Source organism: Dipodomys spectabilis, unplaced genomic scaffold (assembly GCF_019054845.1).
Source record: "Dipodomys spectabilis isolate Male_0828 unplaced genomic scaffold, ASM1905484v1 ptg000178l, whole genome shotgun sequence".
Taxonomy (NCBI): Eukaryota; Metazoa; Chordata; class Mammalia; order Rodentia; family Heteromyidae; genus Dipodomys; species Dipodomys spectabilis.
The window spans coordinates 2,700,946-2,708,755 of record NW_024870855.1 but is presented as its reverse complement, the minus strand read 5'-3'; the positions used below and the strand labels follow the sequence as shown (position 1 = coordinate 2,708,755).

At 46.9% G+C, this 7,810-nt stretch overlaps 1 pseudogene; it reads right to left on the bottom strand.

The window, feature by feature from the left end:
- Window positions 1-239: 239 nt before the first annotated feature.
- On the bottom strand, window positions 240-7,262 carry LOC122120804 (annotated as a pseudogene).
- Window positions 7,263-7,810: the final 548 nt, after the last annotated feature.

Sequence of the window (7,810 nt, the reverse complement as noted above, 5' to 3'; positions counted from 1 at the left end):
AATATTTTTCATCTCTCCAGCTGAGTCCAAGGTACAGCCCAGCTTTCCAGCCAGCTATACACTCTGGTCATGGCCTTTCACCTCCCTTTAAATTCTGGTGCACAGAAGTCCCAGAAGTAATGGGCCATCAGAAGCACAGGAAATAAAGTCTCATACACTCTCTGTCCTCAGCACAATACATGCAGGAAAGAGCTCCTTCCTCTGTTGACGCATAAAAAGGAAGCCTTTCTGCAGCCCTGTCAGTCAAAGTACAGCATGACCTGCTCTCCAAAGTCCAGTTGGGTGGTGGAGGTTCTAATGCTCTGAGGAGTGGCTTTTCTGTCCTGCAGGGGCCAAAGGCTGGGGCACACGTGAGTGAAAGGTCTACACTGAATACATCTGGCAGTGTGTGGCTCCTGTGGTCTTTTCTGACACGCTTTCATCTGCAAGGTGAACCTTCTCGACAAATAAGAACTTCCTCTTCCTTTCCTAAGTTTTCCAATAGTCAATATAAATGTTGGTTGGTTGACCTTGCAATTCAATTGCAGTCTGTCCAACCTAACAATTGTCAATGGAAGAAAAGGAAAGTCTGTTTGGGTTTTTAATTTTTAAAGATATCCTTTTGGAATTATTAAGAAGCTTTAAAATTTGTATGACCTACCTTGGGAGCTAAGTTTCTCACCAGTGTTTCCAGAATGCAAAGAAGTCATCCTAAAAGCTTTGGAGAGAAAATGGCTTGTAACTATTCCATGCATAAAATCCTGTGGTCCTGCGCAGAGTAAGACTGGGTTAAAGCAAAGTCAGGTATATAGTAATAATTTTTCCTGTTAGTTGTTTTACCAACTTGCTATCAGAAGCCTTATGATACTGAAAGGCTGTCTAATGGTCTTGAAGAAAAGTCCACAGACACAGAGGGAGAGGCAAAGCAGCAAAGATTTATTAAAGAAAAAGATAAGCAGAGCTCTTGCTGGACAGGCAGGGTCCTCAAGGGAAGGCAGGGCTTGAGGTGCATTGTATTGGTGTTAAGGTGTTCTAATAGAAAGCTACATGACTCACTGAAAGACCCCAGACTCACTGGGATGCTTTCTTCAACGGGAGGGCACCCCAAGAACCAAGACTCCAAACCAGCAGATGCAACAAGCAAGAGGAGTTTATTAGGCGTTTGCGCAAATGGGCTCCCTGTCCAAGGCAGACTGGAAGCCCCGAGCAGCCGGTTACAGGCACTTTTAAAGACAAAAACACAGGATTAGCATAAGACCCCAGGCTCCCCAGGATTGGCTCAGCTTAAAAATTATCATATACTCCAGCAATCATTTTTGTAACATTTGTTTGTTGAAAACTGGTTGGTTCCCTAGGGGAGGCTTCTCTGGGGGGGAGTCCACATAGTTACAGGCTCGCGATTGGTTGACATTTGACCTAGTTTGCTGGGCTCGCCAGATGGTCCTTGTCTTGAGCCCCCTGCCATGAGTTTTTACACAGGAATTCAGGAGAACATATTCTTTTGTTCTTTATCTATGTTTGCAGACCTTGTCCCTGGGCCTGCATCTGGACTTTGTAACTTTTTAACTTATTTCTGGGAGGGGAAGAGTCAGTGTTAGCGCAAGCAGGTTTACAGAAGCAGAATTAGCAGTTAGCATATTGTAAAATGGACATAGCCCCAATTTCAATCTTTCATGCCCTCCTCTTGTCTTTGGACTAATTTTAATCTTAAAATTTAGAGTGTCTCTATATTATCTTGTGGGGTGTCAGTTGTTCTCAATGCTTGGTATTTGGATCTCAGAACTAATAGACGGACTGAGCTGATCTTTTTTTTTTACAAGTCTGTTGAGTATACAAGGTCCGATTGTAACAAATGTAACAGTACCAGGGCCCCTTACATTTTTTTTCCACCAGTCCTGACTCCGTGTATCACAGTTAACTTAATTTTATACCAGCTGTACTTGTAAGCTCCAATTTTAAGACATACTCATACCATCTGCGACATACTTAAACTTTCTGAGGTTTGTCTTAAAGACAATCCTTACTTTTCAAATCCTTTCTTATCCAAAGGGGATACCAATTTTTCCCCAATTCCTTTCCCAAGGCTTTCTTTACTACCCCCCTCTCCCTTTCAGTTTATTACTTCCATTGATAACACACTCAGGTTATTACCATACCAGAGCCAAACTAGGCTGTGACCATAGAGTGGATTTCCAGTCACTATGCACTGAAGTGCCTAAGGCAAGCAAACCAGTGATATCCTTGTCTCCAATATCCACTGTGGGAAGAGAGGGTTTCTGGATATCACCTAAAAGAATGTCCCACAAGTTCTTAGATTTAGCAGCAGTCAACCAGGAAGCAGACTCAGGTGATGGAATCAGGCAGGAGTTCCTCCAGTTGGCTGTCAGGCCGTGGTTCCGCAACAGCAGCAGCAGCAGCCGCTGCAGCAGCCGGGTCTCTCAGTGGCTCCAAGGGACTGTCACACCTCATGCTGGGCTGTAAATTCCTACACAGACTGGTTAAAGATACATTGCATAGGCTTGGCAGGCTTTGATCCTGCTGGTCTTTAAGATCTTTAAACAATAGCCCAGGACAATTTACCAAAATCACAACCTTTTTACTAACCAGATATTTTTGTAAATAGACACAGAAGGCTCAGTCTTGTAACCATCTCTGACAGATGCAGTCTCCACACCTTGCACACCTACAACAGTTAACACTATTTTTATGTCTTTTTTTTTATTTTATCTATTTTGCCTCATTTCTCCAAAACTGACTCTGGACCCTTGATCTTAAAATGGGGGTAGAAGAGCGAAGGTCTCTCTTCTGTGACTTTTTCAAGCTGACTTCAGGGGCGTTGATCTTACCTAGCCAGGAACCTATAACCTTAGCCTATTTTACAAAGAGGCCATCAGGGTTAGATGTCATTAAGAACAATATTTTGACAACTGCACAGACCTTTTCTCCGGCTACAGCAGTGTAGCTTGTTTAGCACTCTGGTTTGCAAAAGCATCTTCCTAGATGGCTTAGGAATGTGATCTCTAATGATCCCAAACAATGCCTAAGACAGATATCAATAGAAACACACTCTCTGTATTTTTCCTGAGCAGATGAACTTCATGTAACTAGTGTCAGCTCAATTAGAGCTGCCAATTAGAGCTTTTGGCACATAAAGGGGTTGAGATTTAAGCTATTTCCCATATTTTATAACATTAGCTTTTTACTATCACAGAGGACTGGCAAGTGTCTGTCCCTTACAAGGTAGATAGTCATGGACATTAGGCATGCTTACAAACTCTTCCCATGACCTCCCGGCTCTGACCAGTTTTGAAGGGCCATGCACAAGTGACTCTAGGATCTGACATTTCTGCCATTCAAGCAGTGGCTTACTGCCTCTGGATGCTCCTCCATTGCTCTAGTCCCAGGAGTGTCTTCTCCACGTTGGGATAAATGCCTCATTGGCATTTCCCTTTAGCTGGTCGCTGGACTTGAACTCGGGCCTGAGCACTGTCCCTCAGCTCTCCAGCTCAAGGCTAGCACTCTGCCACTTTGAGTCCCAAAGCAACTCTGCTTGCTCTTTCAGCACTCTGCTGCCTGAGTAGAGGTGACAGTCTCACAGGAACCTTTTTCTGCCCGGGCTGGCTTTGAACCAGTTTCAGATCAATGAGTCTCATAAAAGGCCACTTTACTCCAATTAAAAGCAACAAGGAGGTCAACATAGAAGTAGTTTTTAAGCATGCTCTTACCTAAAACTTATTAAGAGTCAAAGTTACATCTGACAAACTTATAAGAATCCTCTGTGCTTTGCTCTGGACTTTGCTGGAGACTTAAAAAAAAACCTATAAGAGCAAACTAGAATAGCAATCATTTTGATAATCCTAATTTTTCCTCTGTGCACATTGAGGCCAATGTTAAGAACAATTTTATTTTTAAACTTTATATCCAGAAATCCATTTCTAATTGTTTTTAAGGCCTTCCTAATTTTAATGTTAACACATCCAAGGGGAAGTTTTAGCAGTACTAATCAGATCATCACATCACTCATTTTAACCATCATGTTTTCAGTCTGTATCTGCAGGGAAAAGAGAAAGAACAAAGATGGGCCACTCAGCCCCTTCTATGGAATGGGCACACATCCAATCTGACTCTTTAGGGTTAGATGAACTGCGTTTGTGCCAGCTTGCCCTCTTTCACCATGCATGGACTCCTCCCAGGGCCTGTCCCACCATGCATGACCAGCTCAGCTGCACTTCTGCTTATTTAACCCTTATCCCTAAAGATAGGTCTTCTGTTGGCTTCTAAGTTTTCCTTTTTTTTTATCTCTTGGTTCTCGAATGAAATACACAGTTTTAGACAGACAGAACAGGTAACATCTTTGACAGTGTTCTTTGAACACGTTCACAGACACACACAAAACACTCACACAGATCTTAAAGTGCGCAAAAATCAAAATCATTGTACGTACACCTTCTAAAGTTTTTAAACAAACATTTAAGACAGTATTTCTTTTAAACTAGGTGCCTTTGTTGGGCTTTTTTTTCCCAGAGCTTGTTTGTCTAGCAAGGCAATTCACTAATTAGTCTTTTGAATCCCTTCTGTTGGAGGAGGGCTGGGGGAGGGGGCCACTTTAAACTGGCCAGATTTTTTTATCCAATTTCAGAGAAGAGCACTTTACAAATTGTTACATTGTCAGGACTAGCTGAAAAAGTCCAAACCAGGCACACAGCCTTCTACACCCTCCCTGCTGGCAGCCTCCACAAGGAGAAAACCTGAAGCTAGAAGGGAACCAAACTAGCCCAGTAACCTTCCATGCCTCATAGGGAGAGTGGGCATAGCAGGTCTGTGACCAAGCCCAGCTGGAACTTTTATTCCCCAGAGATGTTCAATTAAATAACAAAAACACAGATAAACACAAAAACCAAGGATCCACATTTAAAACTGGTACCAATTCTAAAACAGAACTAGACAAGAACTGAAAGCTGAGTTGGGGACTAATGGGACCCAATTTATCCCTACCGGAACTCTGTGCTGCTCCCACTCAGCAAGCTGAATCCAGAGTCTGCTGAGTGAGCCTGCCACACTCACCCAGAACTTTCCTACCCCAGAAAACATAAAACAAACACACACTAAAGTTAACAAGACAAACAAGTGGCCACAAAGACAAAATCAGGTCTCAGTGAATGGGGCCACATCTCACCACCATTCGCTTACCAGGGGACTCAACCCCCTACTCACCTCCGAAGGATTTTTCTTTTAGATTCCTGCAGACGTTGACCCAGGGGCCTTCCAAGGTGGAGGAGAATTCCCAGTCATCTTGGGGCAAGGGAAAAAGTCCCTAGCGGCCGTCCCCTCAGACTGACAGGTTTTCCCCCACGCTCAGACCCCCCCTCCACCCGACCCCCGAGCCAAGGCCCAAGGCTGAGATCTAACTGGGGCCACTCGCAGGTGGTCAGTGGCAGTTTCATAATTGACAAACAAGTAAGTTACAAAAGCAAACCAACTAGGACAAGGTCTCGGGGTGTTCCATGGGGATTGGCATGTTTTTAGGATGCCCAATTGTAGCAGCCTTTGTATATGTGGCCTGATTCCATTTTTAGCTTCCCTGCTTAGTGGATACTCATGTATCATCACCGGGGCAGCCAACGGCTTAAGTCCAATGGCCAATCCCATTCCCGCCGTCTCCGCCCAAGCCTGAGGGAAACCTAACAACCACGTGGGGTCAATTGAGACTGGCTGAGGGCTTTCATGCAAACGATGCTCGTCTTCTAAGCGTAAAGTCAGGACTTGGAGAGGTTGTCCTTGGGGTCCCCTAACGGAGGCCCCCCCTTCTTGGAAGTGAATTTGGGCCCCTACTTTTTAGAGGAGGTCCCTCCCCAACAGCGGGTAGGGGCAGTCAGGAACCAGGAGAAACGAGTGTGTGACCAACCCCGTTCCGAGATGCACTTTTCTCTCAGTTGTCCACTGGTATAATTTTCCTCCAGTGGCTCCCTAACCCAAGGCTTTTTATTACTTAGGGGACGTTTTGGTTGAGTCAGTACCGAATGCTGGGCACTGGACTGCCCCCCACTCATAAAGTTATCCGGGGCTGGGGGGGGGGGCTCCTGGCCCTGACTGGCCTAGTCGTCACTTCCTAATGACAACACCGGTGCCGGTCTCCCGGCTCCCCTGGCCTGTTTTCTGTCATTGGGGCAGTCCTTGGCCCAATGCCCGAATTCTTTGCAGTATGTGCACTGGTCCCGGCTCAATGGTGGTCTCTTTTTGTCTCCAGGGTTCCTCACTGGCCTACTCTCTCTCCCTTCTGGCTGTCTGACTACGGTGGCCAGGATCTTACTTAACTCTCTGGTATGTTTCTTGTCTCGCTTGTCCTCCCTATCCTCCTGCAACTTACACAATCTTTCTTCCTTTTCTTCCTGAGTTTCTCTCTTATTGAAAACTTTCTCCGCCTCCTTGACTAAATCTTGCAAAGTATACCCCTGAAGTCCCTCCAGCCGTTGCAGCTTAGTCCGAATGTCTGGGGCTGACTGCCCGGTAAAGGACATAATAACATCGGATTGTCTGTCTACGGCGGAGGGGTCGAACGGCGTATACATACGATATCCTTCCATTAATCTTTCTAAAAAACCCCGCAGGCGTTTCTTCAGAACCCTGCACTATTGCACGTACCTTGGCCAAATTAGTGGGGCGTCTCCCGGCCCCTTTAAGACCCGCCAACAGAACGCGGCGATAAAGACGGAGCCGCTTCCTACCAGCAACGGTGTTGAAGTCCCAGTTAGGGCGGGTCAGCGGGAATACTTCATCGATCTCATTCGGCAACTGCGTCGGTCTGCCATCTTGTCCTCAAACATTTTTGCGAGCCTCTAGGAACACTCACTGACGTTCCTCTGTAGTGAGGAGGGTCTGTAAGAGCTGCTGACAGTCGTCCCAGGTGGGTTGGTGGGTTAGCAAGATGTACTCAATTAACCCGTCAGGGCCTGGGGGTCCTGGGAAAAGGGCGGGTTATGGGTTTTCCAATTATATAAATCTGAGGCAGAAAAAGGCCAGTATTGCACTTGGCCACCCACAGTCCGGAGGGGGAAGGCATGAGCCGTCCAGACTCCTTCGCTCTCCCCGCCTCGATCGCGGCGGAGACGCAGGCGGCTGCTAAGCGGGGGCGAGGGTGCTCTGGGCGCCGATGGCACCTGTGGCTCCGCCTCTGCCTCAGTGGAATCGGGAGAAGGCATAGGTGGAACAAGGGAGCTCTCTTGTGGCCTCCTGCGTTCCTCCACTGGAGCGGGCTGAAGATAGGGCGGCGGAGGGTCTGGCATTTGGGGAGGCTCTAACAATAGCAAGTCTGTCTGACTGTCAGGCAGAACAGGGGGATTTGGAGAGGAGGGGGAGGAGTCCTTTGTTTTAAGTTTCGAGAATTCCTTTAGGGGGTAAAGGGAAGACTGGGATAAGGGTGGGGAGGAGGAGTGAGGGGAGTGGGTGGTGGAGGGACAGGCAGGGGAGGAAAGGTGGGCTGGATGGGGGGGCAGGAGGAAGAGGGTGAGGGGAATGGGAGACGGTGGAGGGGCTGAGAGAGGGATGGAATGGGAAAGGAAAAGCTTAATCCACTTCGGGGGATCCTGAGCAAGGTTTTCCCAAGTAATTATGTAGGGGACCTGGTCAGGATGTCCGTGAAGGCCGGGCTGGAAGACTCGAGCCTTCACCTGTAAAATAATACCAAAATTAAAGGAGCCCTCCTTAGGCCACCCCACATTGAAGGTGGGCCACTCGGAGGAACAGAAAGTTATCCACTTCTTTTTCCGGACCTCCAACGACAAGTTGTGGGCCCGGGCCAAGACTTCTTTCCAGTGATCTAGAGTGAGGCTTA